This window comes from Malaclemys terrapin, chromosome 2, assembly GCF_027887155.1.
Source record: "Malaclemys terrapin pileata isolate rMalTer1 chromosome 2, rMalTer1.hap1, whole genome shotgun sequence".
Lineage (NCBI taxonomy): Eukaryota > Metazoa > Chordata > Testudines > Emydidae > Malaclemys > Malaclemys terrapin.
The window spans coordinates 200,747,083-200,770,323 of record NC_071506.1 but is presented as its reverse complement, the minus strand read 5'-3'; the positions used below and the strand labels follow the sequence as shown (position 1 = coordinate 200,770,323).

General features: G+C 44.0%; 1 protein-coding gene across 3 annotated transcripts in view; it reads right to left on the bottom strand.

Annotated features, from left to right (window-relative positions):
* Positions 1-23,241, bottom strand: part of PDE1C (phosphodiesterase 1C) — a 430,287-nt gene that overhangs the window by 16,777 nt on the left and 390,269 nt on the right. The window lies entirely within an intron of this gene.

Sequence of the window (23,241 nt, the reverse complement as noted above, 5' to 3'; positions counted from 1 at the left end):
AGTTCTTCAGAATGGGGACTAAAAGAAAGAAAAAAAAGTAGCCACATTCTCAGAGTGAGACTCTGCTCCTTACTCATGTCACAAATAGTCCTGGTGAGGGTATCAGAACCTGGCCCACCGTGAGTAAATGTAGTTGTATTCGTAGCTGGAGTTTATGGATGTGTAAGCACTATATGAACAGTGGAGTCCAGTGCTCAGAGATTGGCACCGGATTTCCAGGTGGAGTGAAAGGGGATGGTTTTAAGCTAAAAAGCTTCAAAGGGCTTGGGCCTGCCAGTCTGAGCGATTACTTCTTTCCCGGTACAGCACCTGACACAACTGATATCAATAGACGCAGCTGAGCTTGATTCCTTTCGTAGCCAGTGAACTACTCGCAGGGCTTTCTCTGTGTGGGCCCCTTGACTTTGGAATTCACACTCCATTGGTCTGAAATAGCCCAATTTTGATGACTTTCAGGCTATATTTCAAAATTTTCTCTTTAAGCAGGCATTTGAGAGTAGTTGATCATTATGTGGGGTGTGACATTTTCGTGGGTTCTGGAGGATTCTGCTGTGCTGTTTCTGGTTGAGGCTTCTTTATGGACTGTAATTTAAATAATCTGTCAAGGCAGATTAAACCCTTGGAATAGGTGTTTTATGTGTTCAAATTTAAATAAACAAACAATGCATATGTAATGCTATGATGCGCTCAAATATTGTAACAAGGGGATCTCTCAAAAGTTTCCCCTTAATCTTCAATAAATCTCATGAACAAGGGATTTATCTGCTTGCAGAGAGGAGAGTGAATTACTGTGAAATCTATTCATTTACTTTCCCATTTAAACATAAAACGCGTGTAACTAGGGTTGCCAACTTTCTAATCGCACAAAACCAAACACACTTGCCCCACCCGCTGCCCTGCCCACCCCTTCTCCAAGGCCCCACCCCCCACTCACTCCATCCCCCCTCCCTCCATCGCTCACTCTCCCCCACCCTCACCGGGCTGGGGTAAGGGGTGGGGATGCGGGATGTGGTGAGGGCTCCGGCTTGGGGTGTATGCTCTGGGGTGGGGCCAGAAATGTGGGGTTCAGGAGACAGTGAGGGCTCTGCCTGGAGGTGTGGGCTCTGGGGTGGGAGCTGGGGATGAGGGGTTTGGGGTGCAGGAGGGGACTCAGGGCTGGGGCAGGTGATTGGGGTGCAAGATACAGGCTCCAGGAGGGATTTAGGGTGCAAGAGGGGGTTCCGACCTGTGGCCAGGGATTGGGGCATGGGAGGGCATCCAGGGTGTGGGCTCCAGATAGGCCGCACTTACCTCAGGTGGCTCCTGGAAGCAGCCAGCATGTCTAGCTCGGGTGGCCAGGGAGCTCTGCGTGCTGCCCATGCCCGGAGATGCCACCCTTGCAGCTCCCATGGTTCCCAGCCAATGGGAGCTGCAGAGCCAGCACTTAGGGTGGGGATAGCGCGCAGACTCCCCATGGCTGCCCCTGTGCCTAGGAGCCAGACATGCCGGCCACCTCCAGGTGCCGCACGGAGCCAGAGCAGGCAGGGAGCCTGCCTTAGCTCCGCTGCGCTGCTGCCTGGACTTTTAGCAACCCAGTCAGCAGTGCTACCAGAGCTGCAAGGGTCCCTTTTCGACCGAGTGTTCCGGTCAAAAAACAGACATCCGGCAACCCTACGTATAATCAAGGATGAAGACGGCACTCGGATGTCACTCAGTAAACAGAATTGTTATTTGAAACAAAAGGTTTTGTTATTGGAAGGCAGACATGAGTAGAGACAAACTGGCAGGTAGATGTGTGGGAAACCTGGGATCTAAATCTGGATTTCCCCTGAGCCTGCTTTTTGGTTTAAGCCCCATCATAAAATTTGCCTCTGGAATAGAATCCAAATGTCTCGAAAATTGGGGGGAGGGGGCATCTTTAATAATCCAGAGTTCAGGCCCATCTCTAACATAGTGTATATAAAACAGATAAACCCACACTATATAGATGTACATACAAATATATAGTTCTGACCTTGACACAAAATATTGTTTAAAGAGAAAGACCCACACACACTTCTGAAAGACATTGTTGCCTGGTGGAATGGGACAGGTTAGCTGTCAAGAACTCCTAAATTCTAATCCCAAATCTGACACCAACTCACGTATGCAGCCTTGGGCAAGTTACCTCTACAGTCTGTCTCAGTTTCCCTAGCTGTAAAATGGGGCCCGTACTACCTACCCATCTTTCTCATAGGGATTCTGATGAGTAAGTAGTTAATGTCCATACAGTGCTTTCAACATGAAAAGTAGTACACCAATGTTGATTTTTGTTATTCTGCAAAGAGAGAGTGCAGAGCTCCATGTTTGTGGCAGATATAAAAAGTGACTGAACAAACCACCCCTTCCCCCATTCAAATTCAAATGGAGTGGAGACCTCATTGACTTTATTTGGTAATAGGATGGACATACATGTACTCATTACAGAAAAACTGGAATGCTGGAAAAGTGTTTTATACATTTAGAGACTACAAGCCTCTTCTTTCAAATAAGGAACTTAACAAAAAATGCAAAACTGAAAGGAATTGTGCTCATGTAACAGCAAGTGTTCTCAACTCTGCTGAGAAGAATTTAAAACAATATTTATTTATTGTAAAGTCTGAACAAAGCAAAGAGGTTTTTCTCCAACAAACTTGTGTTTAACTGTTGCTTTAAAATGGATTTTGATTAGTTTTCTAGTTGCCTGATGCAAAACACATATAGCAACCTGCCTCCTGCCTGCTTGAAAAAGGCTCTGGATTACAGGTGTATACTACTTATATTACTTCAGTTCAACAAGACATCTCCATTATAATTTCTGCTAATATAAAGATAGTCTAAAGTGTATGTTTAGCTTTATATATATAGGACTCCCTGCACAACGTCAGCTGAGAAAAGATTATTTTACAATCTTGAATCCTTGCATTTTGGTTAATTTCCCCCTTTCCCCCCCTTCAAAACAAGTTGAACGTTCTCTAGATTCATCAGGACCCATTGCTACAAATGTAATTTGAGAGCAGTGACATCTAGTCTTACAGGTAAACTGGTAATTTACAGACTTCCTTCCTGCCGAAGGTAGTCAGTGTACTACTTTGTGCCTCTGCTGTAATTTCCTACTGATCTAAGCTGCTTCACAAGTAGCATCATAGGAACAAAGACTGATTTTTTCCTTATTATTTAAATCCATTGTGGAGGGAGCAAAGCCCTCCCCACTGAAGGAGGACACCACTACCATTATATAGGGGGGCTTCAGATTGAATCAGCCGGCATTTAGCATCTTGTATACATGTTCTCATTTACGCTTTGATGCCAGTTCCCAATGGGGATGCTAGTGGAACTGAACGGAGCTTGTGCGCAACTTACATCAGTTTCAGTGCAACTGATGACATGTTTGGGCCCAAGGTGTTGTTTTATTTTATTTTTTGCTCTAAGCTGATGTTGCAAATGCAATGGCTTTTGTCTACGGGGAGGGAAAGGGAAGAGAAATCTTAATGGGAGAATCTGGGCCTGCAGACAACCAGAAGTTCTGGTAAAACCCAATCAGAACCCTACAAATAAAAATAGCAAATATTTAAAAAAATTGTATATAAAATTGTATAAAAATATCATCCAAGCCAGAAGAAAAGGAAAATGCTCACTCTGCCACTAGGATTTATCACTACACAACACCTATGGCCATAATTGATTGTTTTATATACGCATTCCTACAATCATCCAGCAAAGAGGATGAGATTACATATACACATCCTCCTATCACAGGATGGCTTCTAGAACTGGGCAAAGATGAGTACACAACAGGTCTTATACACGCACGCTAATGAAATAAAAGGAATACAAAGTGCCAACAGTGTATTGTGGAGCCTGTACGTGTGTACGGTCATGGTTTTGTGTACTTGTGTGTGAGACAGAGGATGAAGAGAGAGTCACAGTTCTGCTTTGTTGCCAGTGAGAAATCTCACACTATATTTGCTCAGAAAAAGAAAAAAACAACATGCAGGGAAGGAAGAGTAAAAAATCTGAGAAACCTGAAACAAAGTGCCTGCTTTTCTGTTTTAATGGCAAATAATGTGATCAATGGTGGTCAAACGATTTGCTTTTAGCTTGGACCACAGAGATCAGAGATGGAAAAGACCTATCTGATCACCAAACCCATCTCCCTGCGAGAACAGGATACTCATCCCCTGAGAGAATATGTTTCAGATATTAAATTGACACTGCACTTGATCTGAGCCCATGGTGGGGAATATTAATTGAAATAAATGGACAAAGTATCATTGACTTCACTGGGAGGAGGATTGGAGCCTGAGAAGTCTGGAAGTAAAGTATGCTTTTCCTATCAAGTTTTCTCATTTGGGCCCCCTCTCCCACGCTGCTGCAGGTATTAACACAGCTTTCTATCTTCAGCTTGTAAAGTCTCTTACCATATTTAAGCTTCAATATTCAGAAATCTCACATGCACAGCTAAGGGACTGGTATTGGGTATGCAGATGGAAAATAAAGGGCCATTGTTTTGTGTTTGCTTATTTGATGGTGAAGCGGTGGATAAAATAAATAAATAAATGGACTTCACACGCCTGTCATTCATACATTGGTGATAATCAGGAGAAACACCACTGAAGTCATAGGAGTTATACCAGTATGAAACTGGTACAAGTGTGATGAGAACAGGGCCAAATAATTAGCTATTTAGGGAAATTTCCTCAGTTCATGAAGATGCACAAATTTTCCCCAGTTGAGCCTGTGGCCCTTAGATGGGCAGGAACTTTCTCATTCAGTTTCTATCAATGTTTAAGTTATACCGATTATTATTTTTTTTAATTAAAAAGCAGATCCAAACTCAGTTACAGATTTTGTGTGTACACTCTATGAGCTAAAATGTAAAGTCTTTGCAACTTTCTGCATACAGAATTTGAGCATGATCAATTGTACGCACAAATAATAAAATCTACCCATTCCAAACCTCATTTGCACACAAGCTGGGCACAAACAAGCTTTGCATGTTTAAATTCTAGTGTTTGTATGTTCAGGTGGCCTTTGTCAAAAATTGCATGTCAGTTTTTTTCACAAGCACAAAAGAGGCTGTAATGAAGCCCCTTTGAAAATTCACTCCCAGCTACAAATCAATGGGTATTGAAAACAGAACAATTAAAAAGGTCTTCTTTATTTACCTACCAGGATCTAAGTTCAGGGTTCTGGGTTTCCCTGCTATAGTACAGAACAACACTAGTGCCTAAATGTAAAATGCCAATGTAAAACAATGCATCTTTATTTAAAGAGAGAGTGTTCAAATTGTGACAACTCTAAAATATTTTTAAATCTGAAATTGCAAGAGTTTTTAGAAGCCCTAGAGTCAGGTATCTATGTTTCTCTTGTGACTGTGGATAATGTCATTAATACCAAAAGGCATTATTTATAAGGAAAAACAGAAAACCTGAGCTCACGCCCTTGATGAAAAGCTGTGCAGTTCATGTTTAAAGCTGGTCAAGTAGTGGATGTAAGCATTCGATCATGTGCTTTTAAACGATGCATCAAAATCGTTTTGTTTTGACAACTGACCCTGCCGACTCCTAATTATCTTTGCACGTTGTCAGAGACACATCGTTTTCTCATCAATTAAATCATTATCTGAGTACAGAATTGGGAACATTTACACTTTAAAAATGTAAGTAAATTGTAAATTGACAATAAAATCTGCTGACATTCCTTAAGGGCAGCTTGGGCCTTTGTTAGATAGAAGCACAGGCACCATTTATTTATGTTAACGGAGCTATGCCAGGTCTCTGAAGACGAGTTACTTTGAAAAGTCTAAATACGGACAAGTTAGTGGGGCACCCAAGGAAATCTCTCCCTACTTATAGGATGTAAGGTGCCTGGATTCACTTTCACAGATTAGGAGACAGTTTTTAGTCTGGTCGTCCAGCAAGGTGGTACTTTGTGAGAGATTTGACCAGCACTCTCATCCTAAAGGCTGAAGTTGTATCATTTTAGTACACAGGTTGACTTCCAAATCCAGGTCTCAATCTGTAAAATCCCCATCACCCATGGTTGTGCTTACATGCATGTGACTCCCACAGAAGTGAATCAGGCCTGCAGCATGGGCCTCGTATTTTTAATATGTGTAGCTTACTCTTTGTCTCTTCTAATAGACAAGCAGATAGTAAGGCATCTACAGCTTTGTTTCCCTCACACAAAGAGAGAAGCTGAATGGAAGGTAAAGAATTAAGAACAGATATTTTTCATCGTGTTTTACACAGTGAGGAAATGTATTTAATTGAACTGAATTGTGTAAAGAGCCATTCATTCAGTTTCATGCACTCACAGACAAGTTTTGTGAAATAAAATAAGAGACAGTACTGCAAATTTGTTATATAAGCACACTGTGACTGCTGTCTAGTTCACCTGGGAGATATAATTTCTTGGTTCCCAAAGCACTAGCACAATACTATTGTGAGATGGTTAATTTGAGAGATACCATCAAGTGTCATAGTTTAGGACCTGAACCTGCAAACAGAACCACAGAGGTAGACTCTTCCATCTACACCACTCTCTTTGCAGTCTCTCCACATCTACATTTCAGTTTTTTTTGTTTCTAGAAAGGCCACAGAGTCTTCTAGAAATGATTTCACAACTTTTTTAAAATGTCAAAAATATTTTTAAATGTTAATATACCACTGTGAATATATCACAGATTATAACGGCCATAAGGGACCATTAGAACATCTAGTCTGACCTCCTGTTTATCACAGGCCATTCAGTTTCACCCAGTTATCTGTACATTGAGCCCAATAACTTGTGTATGACTAAAGCATATCTTTCAGAAAGGCATCCATTTTTCATCTCAAAACTTCAAAAAATGGAGAATCTATCATTTCCCTGGGTAGTTTGTCACCTTCACTGTTAAACCTCCAGCCTTAAGTTGCGCCAAAGTGCTAGTGCATGAGAACCAAGAAATGGCTCACCGTAGTCTCATTTCACTGTCAAAGCAGTGTGTTGTCAAAAATACATCACAAAGAGCTGAAGATCAATTTGATTTTTAAAATTATTTCAGTTTTAATAGTCTAAGGAATTTTTAGTCACTGTAAACTAAAAAAATATGTGCTGGCTCAGACTGTATTCAAGTTAAACCCCAGTAGGAGTAAGGACTGGGTCAGCAATGCAGTATTATTTATATCTTGTCAATGTCCCTTTAAAGAATTTGATAAAGACGAAGACACTGATCCACAAAGGTATTTAGGCTGCTAGCTTCCATTGATTTTAATGAAAGGTCGGAGCTTTAGTACCTTTGTGGATCTGGACCTATAGGCCAAATTCTACAGCTTCTAGGTGTGTGTAACTTCCATTGAAGCCGATGGGGGTTCTGAGTGTGGAGCAGTCACAGAAGCAGTTCTAAGGAATTAGAATATTGTGTGTTCCTTTACTTTCTTTAAAGGAACCAATATAGAGAAGACAGCTGGAGAATGCTATATGTATGCTAACAGCAGTTATTTTTATATTTCTTCCAAGGGAAAATATTTTATATTTCTTCCAAGGGAAAACTAAGCATGAGACGGACCCCAACTAAATCCCTATATCTGAACAAACTCAAACTTTGGTGTCTGAAGTAAAAACTCAGATGTGAATCTGAATTTTGCAGAGTGGGTTGAACCAAAATCCTGGATACAAACATTCCTGAGCTATGGGATGTTCATGTTCAAAATCTGAACTTGGATGAGCCCTACTGCTGCTAGTGTTAGGTGAGGCTAATACAAGTATGGCACTATTTCCTACTGCCATCTTAAACATGCTCATCCCTGTTCATATGCATTTTGAACAGAAGCTGCGGGTCTTCTATCTAATAGAGGCTGGTGGTAGAACAAAGTTTTGTGCTTTGAACATGGAAATGGAATACAGATGGAGTTTATTTTCCTTCTGAGGCCAATGTTTTCCACATTCTCCAGAGTAGCATGAAAGCAGTCTAACTCATAGTAGAACAACAGGGCAAAACTATACACTGGATAAAACGAACTATGAAAAACCAAGTGAGTGTGTGTGTGTGTGTGTGTTGAATTTCACATGGACAGGTGAAATCAAGTTATATTGAACTGGATCCATCTTGGGGCCCTAATCCAGGACAACATTTAAGCACGTGTTTAATGAACAGCAACACTTTCCTGAATCAGGGCCTGAGTTCGTTAGTTTTGAACATTTCACCTTTAAAGTTTATGGGCCTACTTCACTCCAGTGGTGTACCTAGACCATAGTTTTTTTTTCAATCTTTCTTTGTCTGCTTATACTTTTGCAAGTTATTTATATCAACAACTTATATTTTTCTTTTCCTTTGACCCATCCATTCAATCAGTGATAAAAGAAATGTCACACTAAGATAAAAGGAGGAATTGATCCATCTGACTTCCTAATGCCCGCCTTCTCTCAGTACTTCTAGGTCAGGTAAAGAGTGGTTACAGGTATCTAAGAAACAGATGTGAGAAATATATCATTAATTGTAATTACTAGTTATGGAAGACAACACAAAAAGTACATTCCTCAGAGCTTTAGTGGGCAACAGCCCTGAACAAACAGCCTATTTGTGAGTCATTACTAAAACAAAATAAGAAAAGTGCACAAAGATTAAATGAATTTGCCCACAGGATAAATAAAAAAACAAAAATCAATATCAGAGTGCTGGAAAAGCAGTGTAACAGTACTAAGTCCTAGTGAGAAGTTTATGAATTTAACAATTCACCACCTTCACTAACAAAATCCTCTGAACTGATGCTAAAACTGGTATCAAATTCTCTGCCTAGCAGATGGAAACAATAGTACAAAGGCAGGAATTTCAAGCCCCTTTCCACACATTCCGATTTTCTGTTTCACCACCTTAGCGTCTCTTTCACAAGCTGGGGCTCTAACATAGGGAAGCAATGGCTTCTGAGGAGAATCCTCGTGTATTTGCTTTGCCTGTCCAGAAAGTGGAATTATTTTGTTAACAAAAACCCCCAGAGAATTTTAAAAAAGAAACCACACACACACACACGGGGAAAAAAGTGAAGAAAAAAAACACCCAAACCCCAGAGTCATTAACTGTGAAGTAGCCAGTGGGAGGAGGATTGTTTTGAAAGCTGTGTAACGCCTTCCCCAGAAACTGGTCTTTGCGGAAGGAGGAGGAGGAGAGGAATGAAGAAGCTCAGCTAAAATGATGAAAGAAATTTGCAGTCTCTTTTTTTAATTTTTTTTTTTTTTTTTACTCTTCTGTATCTGGAAAAAAAAAAGAAAAAGAAACGTGTCAATGCTGCCTTTTCCCCCCCACGTCAAGGGATTGTAAAGCTGGGAAAGGAGGGAAAAAAGGTATCAGTTTAGACATGCTCATTCCTTCCAGATATCATGGCTTTGTGTAATCTCACAAAGACCATAAACTGCACAATAGCTAAACCCTCTTGCGCACTTGGTTTGAAAGTAACACTCTTTCCTACACAAGCAAACCCAATTGTCTTCCTGCCTTAACCAATGGAAGTGTAAACATTGGTTTCAGTGGGATCAGCTCAAGAGCTTAGTGTGTTTTGACAGGTAGATCATATTAGTCTTTTTGGTACAGGGCACTCCACCCACCCTTGCTTCCCAGCCATTTCAGCATCTCTTTGACACTAAAATGGGCAACACTGTACTTGTATTTTGGGTAAAGAAAAGAACACTCTCCAAACGAAAAACAGATCCTCTCTTCTAAATGGCTCTGTCACAAGTAGTAAGGCAGCTCAGTGCATAACCACATAAAGTTCATGTACTTTGTGAATTCACAGTAAATGGAAAGCCAGTCTGACATAGTGGATTTAAAGTATTAGCTCAGATCACAAGTGAGAGTGAGTTTGGTGGTCATGTTCGAATCTCTAGGAGATATTTGCTCACAACACCACATAGTACAGCATATTTGCAATCTCTGGTCAAGATACACAGACCAGGAAAAGCAAAGACAATGAACATAATGATTACGGGGTGTTGGCAGAGCTGGGTGGTTAAGCTTGTTTTGTCCTTACTCACACTATAGCTGGGTCAATCAGGGTTTCAAGTATCAGGGGGTAGCCGTGTTAGTCTGTAGCTACAAAAACAACAAGGAGTCTGGTGGCACCTTAAAGACTAACAGATTTATTTGGGCATAAGCTTTCGTGGGTAAAAACCTCACTTCTTCAGATGCACCCACAAAAGCTTATGCCCAAATAAATCTGTTAATCAGGGTTTATCAGCATGACATTTATGCCCAAATGAAGATAGATCCAAAGAAGATGTTACTGAAATCACTAGTTTGCAAATGGAAGAGAAATAAAACCTTCCAGTATCAGGATCTAGTTAACATTGACTTTATTCATGACACAATAGGAGTGGTACACCTATTGTGCTGTGAACTTATGGCAAGTAAAACACACTCGAACAAGTCCTTTAAGACTTGTTCTTTCAAGGCAAAGATAAAATATACATTGGTACTCCAGAGTATTTTGCTATAAGCAAAGATCCGTTTAAAATTTGAATTTAATATTTGTCTTCAATAGTAAAATTTGTGGCTTTGTCTGTTCTTGCTATCTCAGAGATTCCAGATGATCAGTTAAAAGTGACAGAATAGCTAGCTTGGCAAATAATATCTCCAAGATTCAAAAGTAAAGTATATTGGACTACATTCATCCCTGACACAGTAACTCCATTGACTTCACTAATATCCACAGACAAATCTTCACCCTGAATAGATCTCCACAAGGAAGACGCTCTGCTAAATCAAGAGGCATTTTTCATTATTTCCAGGAAAAAGAAAACACTGTATCCAGAGCAAACAACCCCCCCTCCCCCCCAGGCAGTCCTCCTGAAAAGTTATCAAACTTGAAAATTGTACTTTGATTAGAAAGGGGTTAAACCAGTTCTGAAACAGTTAGGTTCCCATGAATATCTTTGGCACCTCTGCTTAGCCACCCATGTTCTAGCACCCACTCATATCAACTAGTTGCTGCTGCGGGGTTGGATAGTTCATGCTACCCAACCAAACCCATCTCAAGTAGCGCTGATTTGATTTATAATTCTCTGCATGCCTCAGAAGCGACTCTATGTCACAAATCTCTTTCTGCCATGTTCTGAAGCCAGTCCGGTTTGTCTCCATAAAGAAGATAGATTTTCATTTGGGCAAGGAGGGTGGGGTTTGCAGCATAGGTCTGATTTCTTAACTACATCGAAGGTGAATAATATTGTATCTGCCGAATACATAGAACACAATGCTGTACAATCACTGCTGTCTGCCCACAGATTTGCCTCATTCTCTTATTGTGCACTCAGCAGAGGGATTTTTCATTATATAATGTTCATCTGTAAACTGGTGCAATGATTCCAAAAAATTTGCACATGGTATCCTATCTGCCAAGATGATTATAACATTGAGAGTTAGACTCTCTGGATTTCACTGGTTTTATTTTAATTTCATTAAACATTCTCAGCTCTAGTAAGTACAAAATCTAACAATGTCAAATAATAACTTATACTTCTCTGATGCCTCCCATCTAAGGAACTCAGCCTGATTTGCAAACATTAACATGACCTCACAACAGCCCTGTGAGAAATATCATTAGCCCAATATTAAAGAGGAGATACTGAAGCACCAGTGGTTAACGGTATCCTTTTGTAGAAATCCTGAGCACTCATAACTCCAAGTAAATGACAGCTGTAGGTGCTCAACATATCTCAAGAACAGGCCCTAAATGATTTAGCTATGGTCACACAGTGAGTTCTGTAACAGAGTTGCAAGTAAAACCAAGTGCCCCATCTCCCATTCCTATGTCATACCTTAATCACAAGAGCATCCCTTCCTTTCCTGCTAATGGAAAGGAAAGAAATACATTTTCCTCAGACTTTGTAAGTTCTCTATGGGCAAATGGAGCACAGATTGCCTTTCACTCCCATCCACCACATTACCAGCTGTACCAACAAGAAAATTTTAGTTCTATATTTGCTTAAAATGGAGTAAAAAACTCTAATTGTTCAATTGTTTTGCTTTCAGAAGGATGCTCTTTGGTGCAGAAAATGCATTTGCTTTCTAGTTGGATTTCTTTTTGGGTACAAAAAGGGTTCCTTACCAGAATGTGGAATTTTAACGCGACTTTAGCCCTGAGTATGATTAAGGCTCATTTTCATTTCACTACCGTATTCCCAAACTGATTTCACTGCAAAATTAGCATATATTAATGCAGATAATTAAAAAAGAAAAATATATATACCATTCTATATCTGGGAAGACTAAGTAATGTCTAGGCATCTATTTCAAATAAGTATGTGTATATGCACACCCCTCCAGTGTTGCTGTCAAATTTATATTTTGTCATTGCTGACTTTAGACCTGTCCAGTGATCACTACCACAAATATTCAAATACCTGGTTCCTAACCGTGATTCCTGTTGTACTCCACTTTATAACAGTACCCCTTGGATTGTAAATTGGAACAGAACATGCAATTACTAATAATTTATACTAGAGTATTTTCAACTAGTATGCGTTTAACTGGTTATTTACAAGTTTATTATGTGACTATTTTGAATAACTTACTGAAATCCACATATACTACGATACATCAATTTCACTACCATACACACTACTGAGCAATATATAAATGTATCTTTACAACTATGAGGCTGGTTGCTGATCATAGAAAACCAGTGATTAATCTTCCCTATTCGCCTCCCTCTTTTTGACTAAACAAATGTCTACAAGTTCTTGAGCTTACAAAAATTAAAATTTGAAGCAGTTGGTAGTAATTATGCCTGTCTAATTGAAACTTTAGCAATCTGCTACCCAGTAGGGCACAGGAACAGAATCTCGCAGTCATTCAGAGTTGGGGTGAGAGTTTAGACTGATTCAAAACCTAAGCCTGCTATGTGTGACTCATTAAGCCAGATCCTCAGCTGGGATAAATCGGAGTAGCCCACAGAAGTCAATGGAGCTATGCCGATTTACACCATCTGAGGATCTGACCCATAGTAATTAATGCCTGTGAAGATCTGACAGCTCTGCCTCTCTCTGTACCAGCTGGGTGCCTGCTCCCCAGAAGTTTGGAAGGTATTATGCTTATTCCAGGAACAGTACCTCCCAGAGCAACTATTTGGTTCATGCAACTCCACACCTCCTCCAAAGAAGTGCTGTGTCTACATGACACAGTTGGGCCTGACATTTTAAAATCCAAAACATTTCTAACATTTTCCCCCTACAAATACAGAACACATGATAACGTAGTGTGGTACAAATATTTTATTGGCAGTGTAACGGGGCACATTCACCTTTCACGAGCGCTCTCTTCCCCCCGCCCTTGGCCAAGTGCTCATGTCTGCGCTCTCTCTCTCTCTGTGGTGTGTCTTTGGTGACTCAACCCTCCAGCTGAGTCAAAAACAAAGCAAAATTCTTTCCGGGGTACAAAAGGGATCCTGTGTAATATCTTCCTCAAGTTGTCCCTGCTTCAGGATAGGGTTCCCTCCTTGGTGATGAAGTCTGCTCCCTCCCAGAGATAGCAGCTGTCTGCTGTGTCCCTTTATCTAAGTCATGCTGCTGCTCTAATTCCCTGGGCCACTTCCCCACGGCCCTGCGCCATCACCACCCTTACCTCAGGGCCTTGTCCTCATGGAGTCCCTGCAACCAGCTCAGGGCTCCTTCTCACTCTCTCTAGCTTCTGGCAGCACTACCTCATCCAAGAACTTGCAGCTCCCTCAGCCAGCCACACACCAGCCACACTCCTATAGCTCCAGCAAGGAACTGGAACTTACTCTAGCCCTGCAGCTCCTCTTATACTGACCTTCTGGGCCCTGATTGGCTGTGTCCCACACAGCCATTCTAGGCAGAATGGAGGACCCTCTCCACTGCCCTTTTCTGGGGCAGGGTGTGGCAGGTCCTCAAGGACTCCAGTAGGGAGCCTCAGAGGGTCTGATATACCCCATCACAGGCAGTTTTTGGGATGACCTACTTGGCTGTCTTGGGTGAGTAATGTGGCCATCCCTTTTGATAAAATGTATATACTACATCACACCGTCATGCGCTCTTCCCTTTCTGTGTGATTGTATATCTAAAATCCCATTCCATATATTCGATTATTTCATCACTCCTATATTTCATTACAACTATAAAGATTTCTTAATAATTATGAGAAACAAAGGGATTCTGTGGTTAAGGTTGCACCAAGATTTTCCTTTTAATTAGACTGTGGCCGTCTTCTAATTCAGTTCAGTTCTGGAAAAAATTACTTACAATGTACAAATATTATCCCCTCGCTATCATGCCATGTAATGCTTCTGATGAGCATTATGTCACCATGAGAGAGAGAAGCATTTGCTATGCTATCAATATAACATTTTGTGTCAATTATATGAAAACAACTACAAAAGTTAAAGACATGGAAGTGATTTCTATGCTGCATCTCTGCTATTAGTGAATGCAGAATATGTTGGAAGAAAACTATCCAAGTGTACGTGGAGCACCAAAACGCCTCATCCCCGGACATATCCCTTTTCTCTCTCCTGTCTCCCTAAGTAATCACGTTACAAAAACCCTTCCTACGGCAGAATAGCCATGACTCTCTCCAGAGCACTTCACTGCCTTTTCTTGTGTCAGCTAAGGGTGCTAGGGAATAATGCTAAGCATCCACAACTCCTCTGGCAACACAATGGCAAATAACCTAAAGAAACAGGTTTTGAATAAGCCATAATTTGAAAATTATTCATCCAAAACATTTTGTGACTAGTTACACACAGGGATAAACATTTGCAATTAACAGGACTGGTTAGTGCCGGGGTTGGCAACCTTCCCATGGCCACTGGGAGCTGCAGGGGGCCATGCCTGTGGATGGTCAATGTAAACAAAATGTCTCGTGGATTACCCTGATGGGCCGCGTGCTGAAGGTTGCCGACCTCTGGGAATGAATCACAACGTCCTGCCCCACAAAAGTCCTCAAGTTTGTTGAATTTTTGATCTGACAGATGCTATTTGAACAGCTCTAGTAATGTGCTAGTGCTATCCAAAGGGATCAAAGAGAACTGGGGGGATTCAAAGAGATGCATCAAAGGAAGAGGAAGCAGCTGGAGAGAAAGTTGGCCTTTTGATACATTAGGCGGGGATGAAATTAAGTGCCTCAAAAGCAGCTTAGAAACTGAGGTCTTGTACAACCCCATCGTTAAAGCAAGAACTGTGCTGTTTGGAGTTCTCATGCCCTGTCTTCCCTTGGACACCTGCATGTCAGGCAGGTCTGATCTGGGGTTGTAGCATTTGCAATATATTTGAAGGGCATAAACATCAAGGAAAGAGAGGAATTATTTAGGGTGGTTTGGAGAATGTTGTTAGAGGGATCATTCCTTCACCCTCTCACTTCTCTGGTCCTTCTCGCATGAACAGAGGGCAGCAATACCCGAAGTCCAAAGGAGAAAACAATTCAATGTTTATTGGGGTGAACTTCCAGTAAGCAATGATCCAGTTTCCTTCCTCAGAGTCCCCTTTCCCAGCTCTGACACCACAGAGCCTTGCCTGTGTCCCAGTTCCCATTCTACCCCGCTTAGCAAAACATCATTCCAATTCCCTCCTCTTACTTCCTGATTGACTGCAGACTATATAGTAAAACTTGAGTTCTGCTTAGCTATATCTTAACCAATCATTTTACTGAAATTTAACTAACCAATCCTAACATATTGTAACATGATTATCTAACCAATTATATCCCACCAGCTTAATTGGTTTACACCCAACAAAATTAATTATACAGCAGACAGAAACAATCACAGAACCAGACAAAGATTATACGGACAAACAATTCATAGATTCATATATTCTAGGACTGGAAGGGACCTCGAGAGCTCATCGAGTCCAGTCCCCTGCCAAAGTCCAGGACCAAATACTGTCTAGACCATCCTGATAGACATTTATCTAACCTACTCTTAAATATCTCCAGAGATGGAGATTCCACAACCTCCCCAGGCAATTTATTCCAGTGTTTAACCACCCTGACAGTTAGAAACTTTTTCCTAATGTCCAACCTAAACCTCCCTTGCTGCAATTTAAGCCCATTGCTTCTTGTTCTATTCTTAGAGGCTAAGGTGAACAAGTTTTCTTCCTCCTCCTTATGACACCCTTTTAGATACCTGAAAACTGCTATCATGTCCCCTCTCAGTCTTCTCTTTTCCAAACTAAACAAACCCAATTCTTTCAGCCTTCCTTCATAGGTCATGTTCTCAAGACCTTTAATCATTCTTGTTGCTCTTCTCTGGACCCTCTCCAATTTCTCCACATCTTTCTTGAAATGCGGTGCACAGAACTGGACACAATACTCCAGTTGAGGCCTAACCAGCGCAGAGTAGAGAGGAGGAATGACTTCTCACAACACACCTGTTAATACATCCCAGAATCATGTTTGCTTTTTTTGCAACAGCACCACACTGTTGACTCATATTTAGCTTGTGGTCCACTATTACCCCTAGATCCTTTCTGCCATACTCCTTCCTAGAAAAAAACAACAAGGAGTTTGGTGGCACCTTAAAGACTAACAGATTTATTTGTGCATAAGCTTTCATGGGTAAAAACCTCACTTCTTCCGTTGCATAGCATCTAGACAGTCTCTTCCCATTCTGTATGGGTGAAACTGATTTTTCCTTCCTAAGTGGTGCACTTTGCATTTGTCTTTGTTAAACTTCATCCTGTTTACCTCAGACCATTTCTCCAATTTGTCCAGATCATTTTGAATTATGACCCTGTCCTCCAAAGCAGTTGCAATCCCTCCCAGTTTGGTATCATCTGCAAACTTAATAAGCGTACTTTCTATGCCAATATCTAAGTCGTTAATAAAGATATTGAACAGAGCCGGTCCCAAAACAGACCCCTGCGGAACCACACTTGTTATGCCTTTCCAGCAGGATTGGGAACCATTAATAACAACTCTCTGAGTACGGTTACCCAGCCAGTTATGCACCCACCTTATAGTAGCCCCATCTAAATTGTATTTGCCTAGTTTATCGATAAGAATATCATGCGAGACCGTATCAAATGCCTTACTAAAGTCTAGGTATACCACATCCACAGCTTCTCCCTTATCCACAAGACTCGTTATCCTATCAAAGAAAGCTATTAGATTGGTTTGACACGATTTGTTCTTTATAAATCCATGCTGGCTATTCCCTATCACCTTATCACCTTCCAAGTGTTTACAGATGATTTCCTTAATTACTTGCTCCATTATCTTCCCTGGCACAGAAGTTAAACTAACTGGTCTGTAGTTTCCTGGGTTGTTTTTATTTCCCTTTTTATAGATGGGCACTATATCTGCCCTTTTCCAGTCTTCTGGAAACTCTCCCGTCTCCCATGATTTTCCAAAGAGAATATCTAGAGGCTCAGATACCTCCTCTATTAGTTCCTTGAGTATTCTAAGATGCATTTCATCAGGCCCTGGTGACTTGCGGGCATCTAACTTTTCTAAGTGATTTTTAACTTGTTCTTTTTTTATTTTATCTGCTAAACCTACCCCCTTCCCATTAGCATTCACTATGTTAGGCATTCCTTCAGACTTCTCGGTGCAGACCGAAACAAAGAAGTCATTAAGCATCTCCGCCATTTCCAAGTTTCCTGTTACTGTTTCTCCTTCTTCACTGAGCAGTGGGCCTATCCTGTCTTTGGTCTTCCTCTTGCTTCTAATGTATTGATAAAAAGTCTTCTTGTTTCCCTTTATTCCTGTAGCTAGTTTGAGCTCATTTTGTGCCTTTGCCTTTCTAATCTTGTCCCTGCATTCCTGTGTTGTTTGCCTAGATTCATCCTTTGTAATCTGTCCTAGTTTCCATTTTTTATATGACTCCTTTTTATTTTTTAGATCATGCAAGATCTCGTGGTTAAGCCAAGGTGGTCTTTTGCCACATTTTCTATCTTTCCTAACCAGCAGAATAGCTTGCTTTTGGGCCCTTAATAGTGTCCCTTTGAAAAACTGCCAACTCTCCTCATTTGTTTTTCCCCTCAGTCTTGATTCCCATGGGACCTTACCTATCAGCTCTCTGAGCTTACCAAAATCCGCCTTCCTGAAATCCATTGTCTCTATTTTGCTGTACTCCCTTCTACCCTTCCTTAGAATTGCAAACTCTATGATTTCATGATCACTTTCACCCCAGCTGCCTTCTACTTTCAAATTCTCAATGCGTTCCTCCCTATTTGTTAAAGTCTAGAACAGCTTCCCCCCCCCCAAGTAGCTTTTTCAACCTTCTGAAATAAAAAGTTGTCTGCAATGCAGTCCAAGAATTTGTTGGATAGTCTGTGCCCTGCTGTGTTATTTTCCCAACATGTATCCGGATAGTTGAAGTCCCTCACCACTACCAAATCTTGGGCTTTGGATGATTTTGTTAGTTGTTTAAAAAAAGCCTCATCCACCTCTTCCACCTGGTTAGGTGGCCTGTAGTAGACTCCTAGCTTGACATCACCCTTGTTTTTTTACCCCTTTTAGCCTAACCCGGAGACTCTCAACACTTCCGTCTCCTATGTCCATCTCCACCTCAATCCAAGTGTGTACATTTTTAATATATAAGACAACACCTCCTCCTTTTTTCCCGTCTATCCTTCCTGAGCAAGCTGTACCCATCCACACCAACATTCCAATCATGTGCATTATCCCACCAAGTTTCAGTGATGCCAACAATGTCATAGTTGTATTTATTTATTAGCACTTCCAGTTCTTCCTGCTTAGGGAAATGGGGACTACAATGATAGAACAACAAAGAAATGAGGATTTCACACCCCAGCTATAGATAAGTGTGTTCTTGCCAGACAGGATGCTATCAAACTAAATTTTCTTTAAATCTTCTAGGCTCTTCCCTTTCTCTGGAGGTGACAGATCAGATCATCTTTTTAATAGCCCAAAACTGCCTTATTTCAGCGTGACTGGTGAGGATGTGACCGTTCGCTTCCCAGCTTAAGGCTGCCCCTGCTGTTTAGCCAAAGGCCTTAGCCTAAGAACAAGGCCTTAGACTACCATAGGGAGCGAAGGCCTATAAACAGGCAGACTGATTCTGATTCTTGTTTTGTACCTCTATAACTTGCTAAGTAATAAACATATACCTAAATTCTTAAAGTATAGGCCTTTACAGACATATCCTAACACTCCACCCCTTTTTTTTCTTTTTCTTTTGGGATCCTCCTGCCCAGGTATCCCTGAAAAGGCACAGGACATATGGTGACACATTTCCCGATAGGGACAGACATCAAGATGGAAGGTGTCAATATTCCATTTGTCCCACTGCACCTTGTGTAGTATCGTGCCCTGCACCTTCTCTTGTATGGGCATACCACACCTATTCCAATTAGTGTTCCAAACTTCCCATTATAGTGGGCCCGAGAAGGTTGGGTCCGGGTTGTCTAGTACACTGGGGGTGGGGGTGGGGAAGGCCTTACTACATTACTTATAGGTTATCTTCATATGCAACGTAACACAAGTGTACTTAACAATACACCAGCCACTATAATAATCCACAGCAACACCGAGAGTCCTGACCACTGCAGTATGGTCCAATATCCGAGCCACCACCAAAACACTGCCTCTCCTCCTTCGACAGGTTCAACATCTTAATGTGTCCAGTTGCTGGCAGTTGCAACAAGCTGCCCCTGCAGGTTTTGCTTGCTTTTGTTCATATTATAAATCCATTGAATGTCCACAGAGAAATGGGTTATTGTCCAAACCAACTTAACCATTTGGAATGGAATCAGGCAGTATGCACTGGTTCGATTATTCACAGCAATAAGATTCACAGATCCATTTGTGCACCAAAGTCCAAATAGCAGTATGTAGTTTGGTTATGGGCTGCTGTAATTGTGCCCCCTACCACAGGAGCCAACTTTTGTTGGCACCAGGGGGTGCTTGCGCGCCCGCCCCAGACCGACTCCGCCCCCTCCCTGCCTCTATTGGGTGCCGGTGGGTGCTCATGTCCCCGCCCGACTCCACCCCCTCCCTGCCTCTATTGGTCCCCTCCCCAAATCCCAGTCCCTGCTCCTGCCCTAAGTTCCCCCCTCTCCCCCCTCGCGCCCAGGTTTGCTGCGTGAAACAGATGTTTCATGGCGGAAGCACTGGGAGGGAGAGGGGAGAAGCAGGACCCAGCGGCGTGCTCAGGGGAGGAGGCGGAGGTGGAGTGGAAGTGGTGGGGAGCTGGGGCGGGGTGGGGAGCGGGGCGGGGAGCTGCTGGTGGGTGCTCAGCACCCACCAATTTTTCCCCGTGGGTGCTCCAGCCCTGGAGCACCCACGGAGTCGGCGCCTATGCCCCCTACTAATATGTACATTCCCAGCAAAACACCTCATACACAGTACACCCAATTGTCCACCCCTTGCCATAGGTCATTGGATGTGCTCCTCCATAGCCATCAGGGAGGGGAACATCCAAACATCTTCTCTGGATTTACACAATGTCACACACCCCTGCATTGATTCCCAGCGAGTGCCTTCCCTTCTCATTATTCCCATAGGGTTTGTGGCAACCAGCTTAGTTGCCATTCCATGTACCATGGTAGCTATTACACAGGTGCTGGCCTCCTAGTTGAGCATTTTGCATTCCCATACACATCTCCCCCCTAGGTTAGCCTTTAGAAGCCATCCCCTACCCATGTCATGAGGTTTTCTGTTCATTGAAACACAGCAATGCTAGCAACAAGACAAACACCACAGACGAACACCACAAAACATATATCCATGGTATTCTGGGGTATTCTTCCGCTGGCGACAGCTTGCTTGTAGAGTGTCTGAAAAACAAAAGAAACAATTTCCACCCCCCTGTCCGAAGCGATGCATCCGAGTCACGGCACCAAGATGTTAGAGGGCTTATTCCTTCACCCTCTCACTTCTCTGGTCCTTCTCCCATGAACAGAGAGCAACAATACCCAAAGTCTGAAGGTGCAAACAATTCGATGTTTATTGGGGTGAACTTCCAGCAAGCAATGATTCCAATTTCCTTCTTCAGTGTCCCCATTCCCAGCAGGGGCGGCGAGTTGTATGGGCCCATGGTGCCAGGGCTCCAGCAATATTCAGGGCCCAGGGTCCCTGCTCCACCAAAATTTGGGGCCGGGTCTCTCCCCCGGCCCTGCCTGCCGCCCCCACGCGCCTGCCCCGAGTGTCCCCTGGCCCCACTTGCTGCCCCTGCGCACCTCCCCCGGTCCCGGAGCCTGCAGCTCATGCTGACTCTGCTCTGCCGGCTCCCGGCATCAACTGCTGCCGCAGGGTCCTAGTGCCCCCCCCATCCACTAATGGCAGGGCTGGCTGCCCTTACCCTGCCCTTCCGCCCTAGCCCTGAGCCTCTCCAATGCCCCAAACCCCTCAGCCCCAGCCAGAGCCCTCATCCCCCTGCACCCTAATCCTCTGCCCCAGCCCTTAGCCCCCTCCTGCATCATGAACCCCTCATCTCCAGCCCCACCCCACAGCCCTCACCCCATACCCCAACCCTCTGCCCTAGCCCTGAGCCCCCTCCCACACTTCAAACCCCTCATTCTCATCCCCACAGCCCTCAGCCCTGCACCTCCTCCTATCCCCAAACTCACTCCCAGAGCCTGCACCCCTCACTCTCTCCTGCACCCCCACACCATGTCCCAGCCCGGAGCCTGCACCCAGCCAGGGGTGGAAGGTTTGTAGAAATTTTGGTGGTGCCCAGAAACCGCCTCCCCCCCAAAAATCCACCCCCACCTGCCTAAGGCTCTGGAAGGGAGTTTGGGTGGGGGAGGAGGTCTGGGTGCAGGACCTGGGCTGGGGATTAGGGTGCTGGAGGGGTGCAGGGTGCAGGCTCTGGGAGGGAGTTTGGGGATAGGAGGGGGTGCAGGGATGAGGGCTGTGGGGTGGGCTGTGGATGAGGTGTTTGGGGGGCTCAGGGCTAAGGCAGAGTGTTGGGGTGTGGGGTGAGGCTGGGGGTGAGGGGTTTGGGGGGCTCAGGGCTAAGGCAGAGGTTTGGGGTGAGGGCTGTGGGGTGGGGCTGGGGATGAGGGGTTCATGATGCAGGAGGGAGCTCAGGACTGGGGCAGAGGGTTAGGGTGTGAGGGCTAGGGCTGGGGCTGGGGATGAGAGGTTTGGGAGGGGCTCAGGGCTAGGGCAGAGGGTAGGGGTGTGGGGGGTGATGGCTCTGGCTGGAGATGAGGGGTTTGGAGTGGGGCAGGGCTGGGGATCAGTTTGGGGTGCAGGCAGGCTGCCCTGGGGCCGGGGCAGAGAGGACTCCCAGCCCTCTCCCCCCACCGGCAGCACACTCACCCCCACCACTGTCACTGCACGTGCTCCTAGGGCCCCTCTCAGGACCAGAAAGCCCCCTCACCTCCCCTGTGGTGGGTGCCGGGGGGGCTTCCATGTGCGCCTCTTCCCCTGCTGCTTCCCCTCATTGTAGCCTCACTGGGGGTGAGGGATGGGTCTGCCCCTTACCCAGCATGGGGCAGGAGCGGTGACTGCAGGCGGGGGGGCTGGGCTGTGCTGGTGGAGGGTCCCTCCGGAAAAGGGAAGGGTCTGAGGCAGAAGGGCAGGGTAAGGGCAGCCTGCCCTGCCACTAGCGGATGGGGAGCCGGCAGAGCAGAGTCAGTGTGGAGCTGCAGGCTCCAGGGCCCAGGGGAGGTGCGCGGGGGGCAGCAAATGGGGGCCGGGGGACACTCGGGGGAGGCGCATGGGGGCGGCAGGCGGGGCCGGGGGAGAGACCCGGCCGCAAACATTGGTGGAGCTGGGCCCCCAGGCCCTGAATATTGCTGAAGCCCAGGCAGCACCGGCCCATACAACTCGCCGCCCCTGCACCCAGCACCCAAACTCCATCCCGGGGCCTGCATCCCAGACCTCCTCCCCCCACCCAAACTCCCTCCCAGAGCCTTAGGCAGGTGGGGGCGGAGTTTGGGGGTGGGTGGGTTCTGGGCATCACCAGAATTTCTACAAACCTGCCACCCCTGCTTCCCAGCTCTTTTTAACAGCCCCAAACTACCTTATTTCAGTGTGACTGGGGAGGATGTGACCGTTCGCTTCCCAGATTATGGCTGCCCCTGCTGTTTAGACAGGCCTGAATATCTATATCCTAACAGATGTAATTAGTATTAATGGGATGACATTAAAAAATAGATCATTTAGGCTGTTTATGAAACTTCCTGATCTATTAGGCTGTGGAATTGTCTCCCTGGGGGAATTCCTATTGCGTTGACATTTAAAATTACACCGGACAATAAAATGCATTAGAGGGGACAATACAACTACAGCAAGGTGATGGACTACATGACTTACTTGAACTTTTCCTCATCTTTCATTTCAAT